Raw genomic sequence first — 11,344 nt, 5'->3', positions numbered from 1 at the left:
AATAATGACCAAAATTTAATGTGTGTTAAGACAACCCATCATTAAAAACTTATTTTTAATAGTTATAATGATAGGATATATATTTTGCTCAGCAAAACTACAATATAAATTATCAAAATAAAAGTTTAATAAATTTTAATAAAATTCCACTCATTAATTCTAAAATTTTGGGCTGTACTCTTCCCCCCAAAACAAAATTGACAAATTGACTAAAAATAACACAGTGATTTTGAAATCTCACAAATCCCCAAGTTACTAGGTCATATCTTCCTAACAAAATCCTCCCTTTCTTCCCTTCTTGCTCAGTGATCGAGTGCGCGAGAACTTAGCTTCAATGGCGATTTTTCTTCTGGGATTTTCTCTCCCAGCTTTTATTTCCTCAGATGGTGTTCGTATCTCACTCCTCGTTACTCCTCCGCCGTGGTTGTTGCTTCCTCTTCCACTGGCATGCGAGTGCGCACCATCAGTTGCGCCACCATTTGGTCTTAGGAGCAGCAACATCGCCGGCCACCTGGCATCATAAAGCCCCATCGTGTCTCCCCTGAAATGGCCGAACTTGTTGGTGCTTCTGAAATCCCTCACACCTAAGCTCTGAAGCTCATCTAGTCCCATATCAAGAAGAATAATTTTCAGGTATCTTTAAATAATCAACACTTACATATATCTTTTGCAGAAGTGATTTTAGGTTTCAATTTTCTTTATTGGGTTTTCAATATTTTTGTTCTGTTTTTGGATATGAAATTGTGGATTTTACTAAATGTTTATGCTTATCATTATCATGTCTGCCCAGTAGTTAATGATTCTTGTTTTTATAGTTGTTTTATGTTAAATGGCTTTATAATTTTCAATTGGAATTTGGGTATAGATCCAGAAGAAATACTAGATATTGTAATAACCACATTTAGTAAAATATTACCGATTGACTCATCCTTAGAAGCTTGCTTGAGTTTGTTTTTCTTACAATTTGAATGTGAAAGATCGATGCTCGTTTATATACTTATGAGAATTAGTACAAACTTTTTCTAGGTTTGGCTGCAATGCAAAGATGTCTGAGCAGCCTTTCAGACTTACTAGCATCAGGGGCTTAGTGCTTGGGGAGTGATGGATTTTGTTTATTGCAACCCACATTGTGGATTCAGTATTTGCTCTCATAAGTGAATTATACTTCATATAACAACGTGAATTGTCTTAGGGCCTTTCAGAATGTTTATTAAAGGCTTGGAACATTTTAAAATGAAGCTAACATTGTTTAACTGGTTAGAATTTCAGTTTTCGTGAGGTAAGTGCCTTTTTGGGGAAGCAATTTAACTCCTATTGCTAAAAAAACAGGGTAAATTCCAGTCATGGTTTGGGGCAGGTAGAATTGAGCTGTACAAGTGGAAGTCTTGAGTTAACATGCATTGTTTCACTCTATTGGAGGCGCTCAAAGGTGTGCTGGAGCACCTCCCATGACAGGAAAGCAATTCTTGCTCTGCCTACAATAAAGACCCTGAGATCAGAATCAATAGAGGCTTCGTCCTTATCAAGCAATACCACAGCAACATCAGGCATGTAAAGTCACTCTGTGACTAGAGGAATGCAAATGTATGTACTGATTGGAGCACCGGGAGAAGGTTAGTATGAGTAAGTTGTACACCTGACGTAACTCAGGCTCAGTTTACCTAAGGCATCAGGTTGAAGATTTAAAATTGCTATATTGCAGTAGTTCCTCTGAAGTGAGAAATAGTCAATAGCTCGATGACAGTCCAGACACTAGCAAATCTCTCAGATTGTGAGTGTTTTTTTCCTATGCCTGACACGTTCCATTTTGTTGGCTCTAAAATTCATGGTTCCTAAATTCTACTGTAGGTTGTTGAACAAGGAAAAGAACAAAAGATCAGGGATGGGAGGGCGTTTTGATCTCTATATTTACAAGGTACATATTTTATGCTTTTCACTGTACTTAATCAAGACAGTTTCAGAGGATTTTTTTTGCTCCTTTTCATGGTTGGAGTTGGCTTACATAGAGATGCATTATTCTCTTCATGTATATCTTTACTTTGGCATGATTTTAGTGGATCTTTGTCTTCCTGTTCAGGTTGTGTTACAGGGTGTGAAAGCACGACAGCTCAAGGACTCCCTACTCATGGACAAAAAAACCATGGAAAGGGACATTCAGCAAGCCAATGTTTCTCCTATTTCTTTAATGTGAAAGCTGCTAGAATTGATGATCAGGTATTAGAATTGGGGCCTACTCTGATAAACTATATTGAATAGCCTTTTTTTTTTCCTTGCTATGAAATGCATCACATCTTCAAAATTATGATTGCACACTGAAGTTTGGGTTATGAAGATAATATAGTGATATTGCAATCAAGGCTTTGAATGGAGAGTGATTTACGCTGAATTGGAAACAGTCCTTGTGGTGATGGTGATCGGCCGACTTGGTCCGGCGTCACTTGTTGTATTCAAAGATGATGTACCTTTTGTAGCCTGAAACAATTTTAATCTGAATATAAGTGGTGGAGATATTTATCAAACAGCCCGCCTTGCTCCTCTTTCACTCAAGTACTACGCCCTCTGTTTGCGGCCGGCTGCTAGCTATAAAGTGCAACTTCACTTTGCTGAGATTATGTATACTAGTAATCAGTCTTTTACTAGCCTTGGAAGACGTATATTTGATGTCTCAATTCAAGTAAGTTGCATCATTTTTTTCAATAAGAATTGCACTTCCATATTGAGTTCTTGGATAAAGCTCAATTTGTCTATGTAACTTGATTCATTTGCTCCAAAATAAACTCTGCCTATTATTTAGTCCATAACTTGTCATTTTTTGTTAAATCAGTACAAAATTGACATGTGCATCTGTGGTTTTGGACTTTTTTGTCAAAAAATACCATGTTTTGGGAAAATTGAGTCCATAAGCCAAGTTGAAGAGACAAATTACTGTCCATGGATCTTCTTAGGGAATAGTTTTGGTATGAGAAAGAAGTAGAAATCTCCTAAAGTTAGAAGCGACTTGATGTTACCCTAAACATGTAAAATCTAGATCAATACATCCTTTTGTAACGAAATTCAAATTTTTTTCCAAAAGCATTTTATGTCAACTTTTGATGTTGCAATTTGACATATTTTACTCAGGGAAATGTTGTTCTTAAAGATTATCATATAATGGAGAAAGCTGGAGGAGTTGGTATTGGGATCACTGAGGTGTTTGAAAATGTAACCATATCATTTTTGGTAATTTACTCCACCAATCTAATCATATCATACTAGGAAAAAGGGCAATTTTTGTTTGTGTACCAGGTAAATGGTGTCTATTTAGCCGAGTTCCATATCATGCTCGGTTCGGTAAAAATGGACGAGTTCGAGCTCAATATCGTGCTTGTGAGCTACTCACGAGCAACTCGTCTATTTGTTCACGAGCTTTACTCACTAACATCTCGTTAGTTTTGGATTCTCCTTCTAATGGTACGTTTTTCTTTTTAAATTCTCCTTCTATTTCCCTTTCTTTTGATATTCTGGTATGCGGTGTTGATGGTCATATATGAGATATGAAGTTTGATAAGTGTTTTTCGATTGAATTTAACTATTCAGTGTATTATAAATTTGGTTAATTTAGCTTGACCGTTACTCAAGTTGTGTCTTCATACATTTTAAGGGATCTCTAATCTAGCTTTTGAGTCATGCTTCTTACCTAACATTATGTTTTCTTTTCTCGAACGAGAAAGATTGAAAATTAAGGCATGTCCTGCAATCTTAGGCTACTGACTTAGCTAAATTTTCTTATTCAATCGAGAAACCCGAATACAGTTCTCCAAATGGCAATAAGGTTGAAGATTTGAAAAAGCTTCCCATTTTCAACAATTACTAGTATTCTGTTAAAGAACATAATTCTTAATTTAGTAAATGGTTAGTTCCTATTGGCCTTCTGCAAATTTGTTCCGGTTCCGAGTTAAGATTGTTGAACCTTTTTTAAGTTATAGATTTTAAAGTACAGTTTTTTTACTTGTAATGATAGTTTATAGTTAATTCCAGTTATAATTAAGTATTAACTATCTATGTGTAAGCTTTCTTTTTTGGTGGTATGCATGATTTGTGTACACTGGCATCGATTTCTATAATAGTTAATTCGATGTCTCTGCTATAAGAAGGTATTTACAGGGTCTCAAATCTTGAAATAACTGATCACTCATGGCTATTTGTCTATAAGGAGCTCTTTAAGATGGGTAAGAGAAGGAAGAAGAATGAGAAAAGTTCGGCAGAAATGGCATTATTAGTTGACAATGTCACGGCTGAGCTTGAAGTTACTGCTGAAGAGGATGCAAAACTTAATAGGAGCGGGTAACCTGTCATCAATAAACTTAAGAAGTTTCTTCTTCTTGCTGAGGTGAGGTCCTCTCCGAAGTAAGCTGGTTGTTTGTGTTAAACATATCTGGCCTTTGTGTTCTGAATGGTACTAATACTTAGATTCTTGTTGAAGTATTAACTCTTAACAATAATTCATGGATCATGGAGTATTAACTCTATTAAAAAATTGGTTTGGAAGTTTATCCGATATAAATATCCACTCATGACCTGTCATGATTCAATTTTATCAATGTTTATTTAATATCATCATGTAATATTGCATCGTTGGCTTGTCATATATTTGTCTATCTTATAACTTAGTGCTTCATTTTAACCCAGTTCTGGAATTATTTAAGATATTTTATAGTTGAATATATCTAATTAGATGAGCTCCCTTCAATCCAAATCATTATAAATATTTTAAATGAGGTTTTTAATTATTATAAATAATTCTAATAAGAGCCTTTTTAATCATTATTAATATTTTTAATGAGTGGATTTTTAATCATTGTAAATACTTCTAATGAGTGTATTTATTTATAGTTATACATGGTTTTTATTAACGGTAAATGTACACTCATTGTAAGTTAATAATGAGCGGAATTATTCCGCTCATTAATACTTTTAGTAAGAAGGGCTTCATCAAGGGGAATATTCCGCTCATTAAAAACTTTTAATGAGTGGAATTAGACTTTTAATGATGGTATTTTCTGTCATTAAATCTCATTTTTCTTGTAGTGCAAGGGACCGAACAAGATTTAGATTTGAACATCTGCAAAACATACATTGAGTCGCTTTCAAGCCAAATTTTCCACCAACCTTTGCTGATAGCCACGTCAATGGCGTAAACAACACCAGATAGTTCAGTAAGATAAGCAAAGGAACTTTCAATCGAAAAGGCAAATGCACCAAGGCACAGGCCAGTATGCGAGCGATAAATACCTCCGCAACCCGCAGGACCAGGAGCACTTGTGACAGACGCATCAGTATTAATCTTAATCCAATCCCTCGGGGATGGTTTCCAAAAAATCGGAGTAATGTGCTGAGCCTTAGCAAGACGCTTTTCAATCCTGAACTCACCTAAGATTTGAAGTTCAACTAGCGAATTCCAAACGGAGCCCCGTCTAGTGTGAGAAGATTCACGAACAGCTCCCCAAATCCGTCTCAGCGTGACGGAAGTATCAACCCTCTCATCCTAAAAAATGGACTTATTATGAGCAAGCCATAGAGCCCAAATCATATTAACAATTGCTGCTGCCCATAAATCAGCGATTTGAATACTGAAACGTTGAATAACAACATGATCAACCAGATTCCTAAGAGTCGAGTCTGTGTTAATTCGTCTTCCAAACAATGAGCTAACACTATGCCAAATAAATTTGAAAAACCGACAGGAGACAAAAAGGTGGTCCAGCGTTTTAGTATCTAAACAACTTGACAACCGCGCAACTGAAGCTGGTCATGTGTTGGCAAATACCCAAGATAAGCCCGCCATCTAATAAGGGAGTGTGTAGGAGGAACATTCTGACACCTTAAAAAACGACTCCAATGCTGTTGAGTAGGAGGAGATCTAAGCCAAGCGTACAGGAGCTTAACAGTTAGAACCCCACTCGTAGCAGGCTTCCAAACACAAATATCAACATCGTCCCTACCCCGCCTAATATTCTGCAATCTATTCTCCACATCCGCAGGTAACACAGGCAGATTAAGCCAATTATTACCATCCAAATAATCCTCCACCAAATCAAAACAACGACGATGTTGACTAGCAGATAGGCCAACCTGTGCAACCAGCGAAGGACACATCCAGACCCCATTCCAAAAATTAAGTTCAAAGTGCTGACCAATCCACCAAAAATATTGATGCTCAACTTCAGAATAAGTGGATTTTATCGAGCCCCAAATAGAAGAATTCATGATATAATGCCGTGACTGTCCCGCTTTATTGAGAAAACGAGTTCTAAGTAAGTTAAAGTAGAGAGACTTTTCCTGAAGAAGACCCCAAGCCATCTTTCCATTCAGCGCCTTGTTTAGAATTGACAGATTCTTGATTCCAAGACCTCCATCCTTGAAGTTTTGACAACAAATTTTCCAAGGGACAGTGACAGGCTTCTTGCAATTAATGGACCCAGAGGTAGACACCGAGTCGGAGGACCTGTGACGAAAACCCACAACGGAGGTTAAAGCGGTTGGTTCCATTGGTTTAAAAATAAAAATCACAAGAAAGCCCCGAGGAATTAAGTGTCGGTTAGCAGGCAACTAACAGCACCCCCTAACGGGCGAGCATCCCACGAACGCCTGACACAGCACTCGACGCGTCAAACGCTCGTCCAAGCGAGCGTTTGACGCACGCCCGATGCTCGTTGGGCGGCCATCCAACTCCCATTAGGCGAACACCCAACGAACGTTGGGCGTCACCCAACGGACGTGGGACGTGCGCCCGACGAGTGTCGGGCGCACGGCCGACAGCGTTGGGTGTGCACCCAACGATCGTTGGGCGCGCGCCCAACAGAGGTCGGGCGTCGCCCAACCCGCATTGGGCGTCCGCCCAACCTCGGGATTTGTGCCTATAAAACGCAGGATCCCCATGCATTTGGGAGGAGGAATTTTAGGGAGCTTCTCTTTCTAAAAAAATATTATTTTTGAGAGAGTAAATTTTTGGGGAAAAACATTTTTTTCCTAAAAATTGAAAATTTCCATAAAGTTAAATATTTTACAAAAACTCCGAAAAACACCAAAAATCACAACTCGTGGAATCAACTGACTTCGACTGTCAATACCGATCTTGAGGTATTATCTGAGGACTAGACTCGTTTAATTTATGTATTTCGTTTATTTATTTTATTCTTAGCTTTGTTTATTTATTTATTTTATTTATTTTATCACATTTATTTATTTTTCCATATTTATTTAATTCCCGTCTCGTATTAAATAAACGTTTTGGTTTTAAATAAAAACCTCATTTTAAAGTCCCAACACGAACCGTGACCCGATTTAAGGGTAGTTCGGGATTAAAACGTTGTAAATATAGAATTTAAAAGGCTTTTTAAATTAACGTTTTGAAATAAAACATTGTTTTGGGAGGCTCCGCTATAGACCATGACCCAATTTTGGTAGCTCGGTGACCAAAATGATTGAATAGAGTAGATCTAAAGCTTTTTGATAAATCTGAAAATTATTGGACTGTTTCTGTAATTTTTCGTTTTCTGTCACTAAAAGCGTTTTACCGACGGGTTTCCCTCGGTAAGCTGCTGGAACTAAAAAATTGTCATTTTAAGCCTTTTTCTTGTCTTTTTTACATTTATACTTGTATATATATATGTATAATTATGTAGCTAATTTATTAAAATCATTTTTGGGGGTATATAACTAATAATTACTTGTTTTTGTATATTTGGGTATCATTTCTATTAATTTGGTTTTGTAAAACTATATGTATATGTATAGATTTTTCTTTAAATTCATTTAAACTATATTAATTTATTATTTTGGGTGGGTTATTCCCTATATGTTTATTATGAATAAACTATTTTGGTAAATGTTATTTTCTTATTTAGGAATCCCGTTCCTTAATTTTACATGATTTTTGAGATAAAAAGTGTATTATCTATTATTTTCATCACTATTTTTACTTACTAATATATATTACTTTCTCTATTTTGTTTTTTCACAGGTATTATTACCATTTTTGGTATATATGTATAAATATGTATATTTATTCTCCTTTTGGACTTTCTATTTATATATTTCAAATGTATTTGGGTTGGGTGAATTTGGGTTTAACTTGTTAATTGTTGTAATTATGTTCAAGTAAGGATTAATTGAGTGAAAAAAGGGGAAAATAAACCACAAAAAGAGAGTTCAATTTGCTTATTTAAACTAAAGAGTTTTTAGAGGTTCCTAATGTAAATAAAAGGTTTTGGTTCGTTATCCTTTTTAAACGACTTCCTAAAATATCACGTTTTGAAACCGTAATCCGTTCCAACGACGGATTAAGCGAACCTTGTAATTAAAACTTTTTTTTCTTGTAAATAATAAGTTTTGAATCGTTTTCCTATATAAATAGTTTTGTACAAAAATAAACGGACTTGTATGCTTAATCATGTTTTTGGGTAAAGCTTCTTATTTCACGTTTTTTAACACTCGAACCGTTCCAACAGCGATTCGAGCAAAAAGCATGTAAATTAACGGGGTTTTGAAACGTATCTAAATCGTTCCAACGGCGATTAGGGTACGAACCGTGTAAATAAACCTTCTTTCGGGGAGTGAGATTAATTTAGATTGAATGTATAGCTTAAAGTATAATTCATGTTGTAAATAAACCAATTCTTCCTTCCATCTCCCTCTTTCTTCTATATATCCTAATTCATGTAAATGGATGATTCTTTACTAAAGTGGCTTTCAATAATATGATCAAAACGGCTTTCAAAACGAGAAAGAAAAGGTTTCAAATGAATTTTAAACTTAAAGAAACATGCGATTAGTCCGTTAGCGCCTAACATGCTAAGTAGGAGGCCGATGGTTCAGAACCGGGCGATGTTGGGGTGCCTAGTAGCCTTTCTTCAGAAAGGAGCTAGCCTTCTCGGCTCGTACCCAAATTTTCCGAACCCTCATCGGTCTCCCACAAGGGATTGGTGTTCATTTCCCATTCGTGAGTGGCGACTCTTCCATACTCCGAACTCCGGCCCTGCCGAGTAGCTTGATTCCGCGATTGGTTGCTTTCGGCGTTAATCACAGCATCTATCGTCAACGGTGTCCACCCCCCGGGTCTTCCGTGCGAGGCTGCGGCACCTATAAGTGGCGACTCTGCTGGGGAAGCGAGAAATTTGATTCCGAAAGGCGTGTATTAAGCCCATAACGGGGACGGATCGTATTATTTCTTTTCGTATGCATTCATAAGCATTATTGCAAACCTTTTGGGTAATTTCCACGAAACCTGTATTGAGAGTCCATTCATCGCTCTAAAGAGGCTAGTGTAAGTTCCCCCTTGCAGTAAGGCGCCAAAGGCTCCCCATCCATTCGTTAGGGGCGAATTTATGCGGTCCTGTAAGGTCCCGCGATCAGCCGTGTCAGCATGTAGTAGCCTTAGAAGTTGCCATAGGATTACCCGTTACTATTTTTTGTGTGATGAATGAATCAGTTCGTGTTTTTAAATTATCATGATACGTGTCTAATCCTAAAATACGTAAAGAAAATGAGACGAGATGTTAATATATACTCTTAAACCGATATACAAACTATCCCAAAACATCAAAACGATTTGAACTAAAGAGGACTTAATCACCTCGTATGAATGAACTTGTGCGACCCGCCTGGTCCCTTTCTGTGTCCCGAAGAAGGCACATGTTCAGGAAATACGTTGTGACGTAAGCACGTATTAGTACAAGTCGGTTTGGTATTAAGGATAGTTATACCTTGATTCAAAAGACTATATTAACGATAGTCGTTATTCATATTCTTTAAATATGTTGGGATAAAACGAAATTATGACAAAACGAAAACGAAGAACATTTCTGTTTTGAACGACCCTGTTGTAATGTAAAGAGTTTCATAAACATGGCCCGTCCCTTCCGAATAAAAAATGAGCTTTTACGTTACACCTTGCATTGTTCTAAGGAGAAATGGACGTATCCGCAAAAGTGACTAAGAAAATAAAAAGAAAATAAAAATGACCAAAATCATTCTGCATCTACGATATATGTCAATCCCGAGAGTAGTTAAAGAAAATGAACCAATATCGTTAAATACGTGCCTCGAACTGGTATATACACCGTTTAAAAATCACGAAGCCAGATTAAGCTAAACCGCATAATTGCACCATATGGACGAGACTGTGGGTTTGACTAATGGCTCGATCATTTCGACCGTTACCAAAACTACAAGAAATATGGCCCGATCTGCGTGTTTGCTTAGTTCGTGCCTAAGTGAAAAAGAACGGTAATATCCCTGCTTCGAATAAGCATGCGATTAAACGAAACGTTGATTTTCTATAACCACGCTAGGATGTTATATCCCGTAAATTGGAAGAAATAAATAATTGTTACTAGCCGAAATATTATCGTGCGCTCGAATAAGACTCGCCGTCTTTTCACGTAGCTAAAACGAGCAAGCGGATTTTGACGCTAGAAACAAACCCGTTACGCGATGAGTCCGTTCCCTTAAAAAAATCCAAAAGTGATACTGTCACTAAATAAACACGTGGTTACGTCTCTCGATAGATCCAAAAGATCCCGTTGTAATCCAAAAATCGAGACATGAACCCACACGAATAAAAGGGAACGAGTCATTGTCAATAACGAACAATTGAACCAAAAGAATAACTCGTACCACGCCTAAATCCGAGACACGCCCAAAGGGAGTCAAAACTCGAACTAATGCGTCTCGCGAAATAACAAAAGACGAGTTATTCAAAAGGACAATCTAATTTGGTCGATATCTTAGTCATTGAATGTTGATGCGTTAAAACGAATCGTATTGTTTGATGAATGATTTATTTTTCCGCAATAATCGACGGCATCATGCGTCCCCTGGACTGCAATGTGAGCCCCAAACCAAAATCCTAGGAAAGGGACTTGGACCATCGAGTGTGTGGAGGAATAAGGGTGGAAGAGAGATGTGGTGATACGTGTAATTAGACTGACGTTTGTTCTTCTTATCTTATATATCCGTAAATAATAAACGCACACACCACGAATCATGCATATAAAATCATGCATACATACTAATGGGTATCGCTCGCGCAAACGTCATCATTACGAGGTCGTGGTTCCGTGAGAGTAGTCGGCGAGTCAGATAGTTCGACCAGTTACAGATTGTCAGTTCCGAATCAGCAGTTGTGGCTTCTGAATCATCTTCGTCCGAGTCTACTCAGTCTTCGGTCAGTATGTCTGCGACTAATGAAAAAGTGGCCGAATTGGAAAATTCTGTGAACAATATTAATGATCAGTTAGCTGCAATCCTAGTCCAACTAGCTGAGCTGGCTTTGAAGGATAACAAGAGTGGTAGTAAGCGAGCT

The 11,344-nt window shown here is 37.3% G+C and overlaps 1 long non-coding RNA gene across 1 annotated transcript; it reads left to right on the top strand.

The window, feature by feature from the left end:
- The first annotated feature begins 324 nt into the window (after positions 1-324).
- On the top strand, positions 325-1,773 carry LOC136215432 (uncharacterized). Its single transcript, XR_010682478.1, has 3 exons — positions 325-633; positions 1,330-1,613; positions 1,706-1,773. It is a non-coding gene; the product is annotated as an uncharacterized lncRNA (long non-coding RNA).
- The last annotated feature ends 9,571 nt before the right edge of the window (positions 1,774-11,344 follow it).

The sequence above is a fragment of the Euphorbia lathyris genome, chromosome 1, assembly GCF_963576675.1.
Source record: "Euphorbia lathyris chromosome 1, ddEupLath1.1, whole genome shotgun sequence".
Lineage (NCBI taxonomy): Eukaryota > Viridiplantae > Streptophyta > Magnoliopsida > Malpighiales > Euphorbiaceae > Euphorbia > Euphorbia lathyris.
This window is presented reverse-complemented; position numbering and strand designations above follow the sequence as displayed.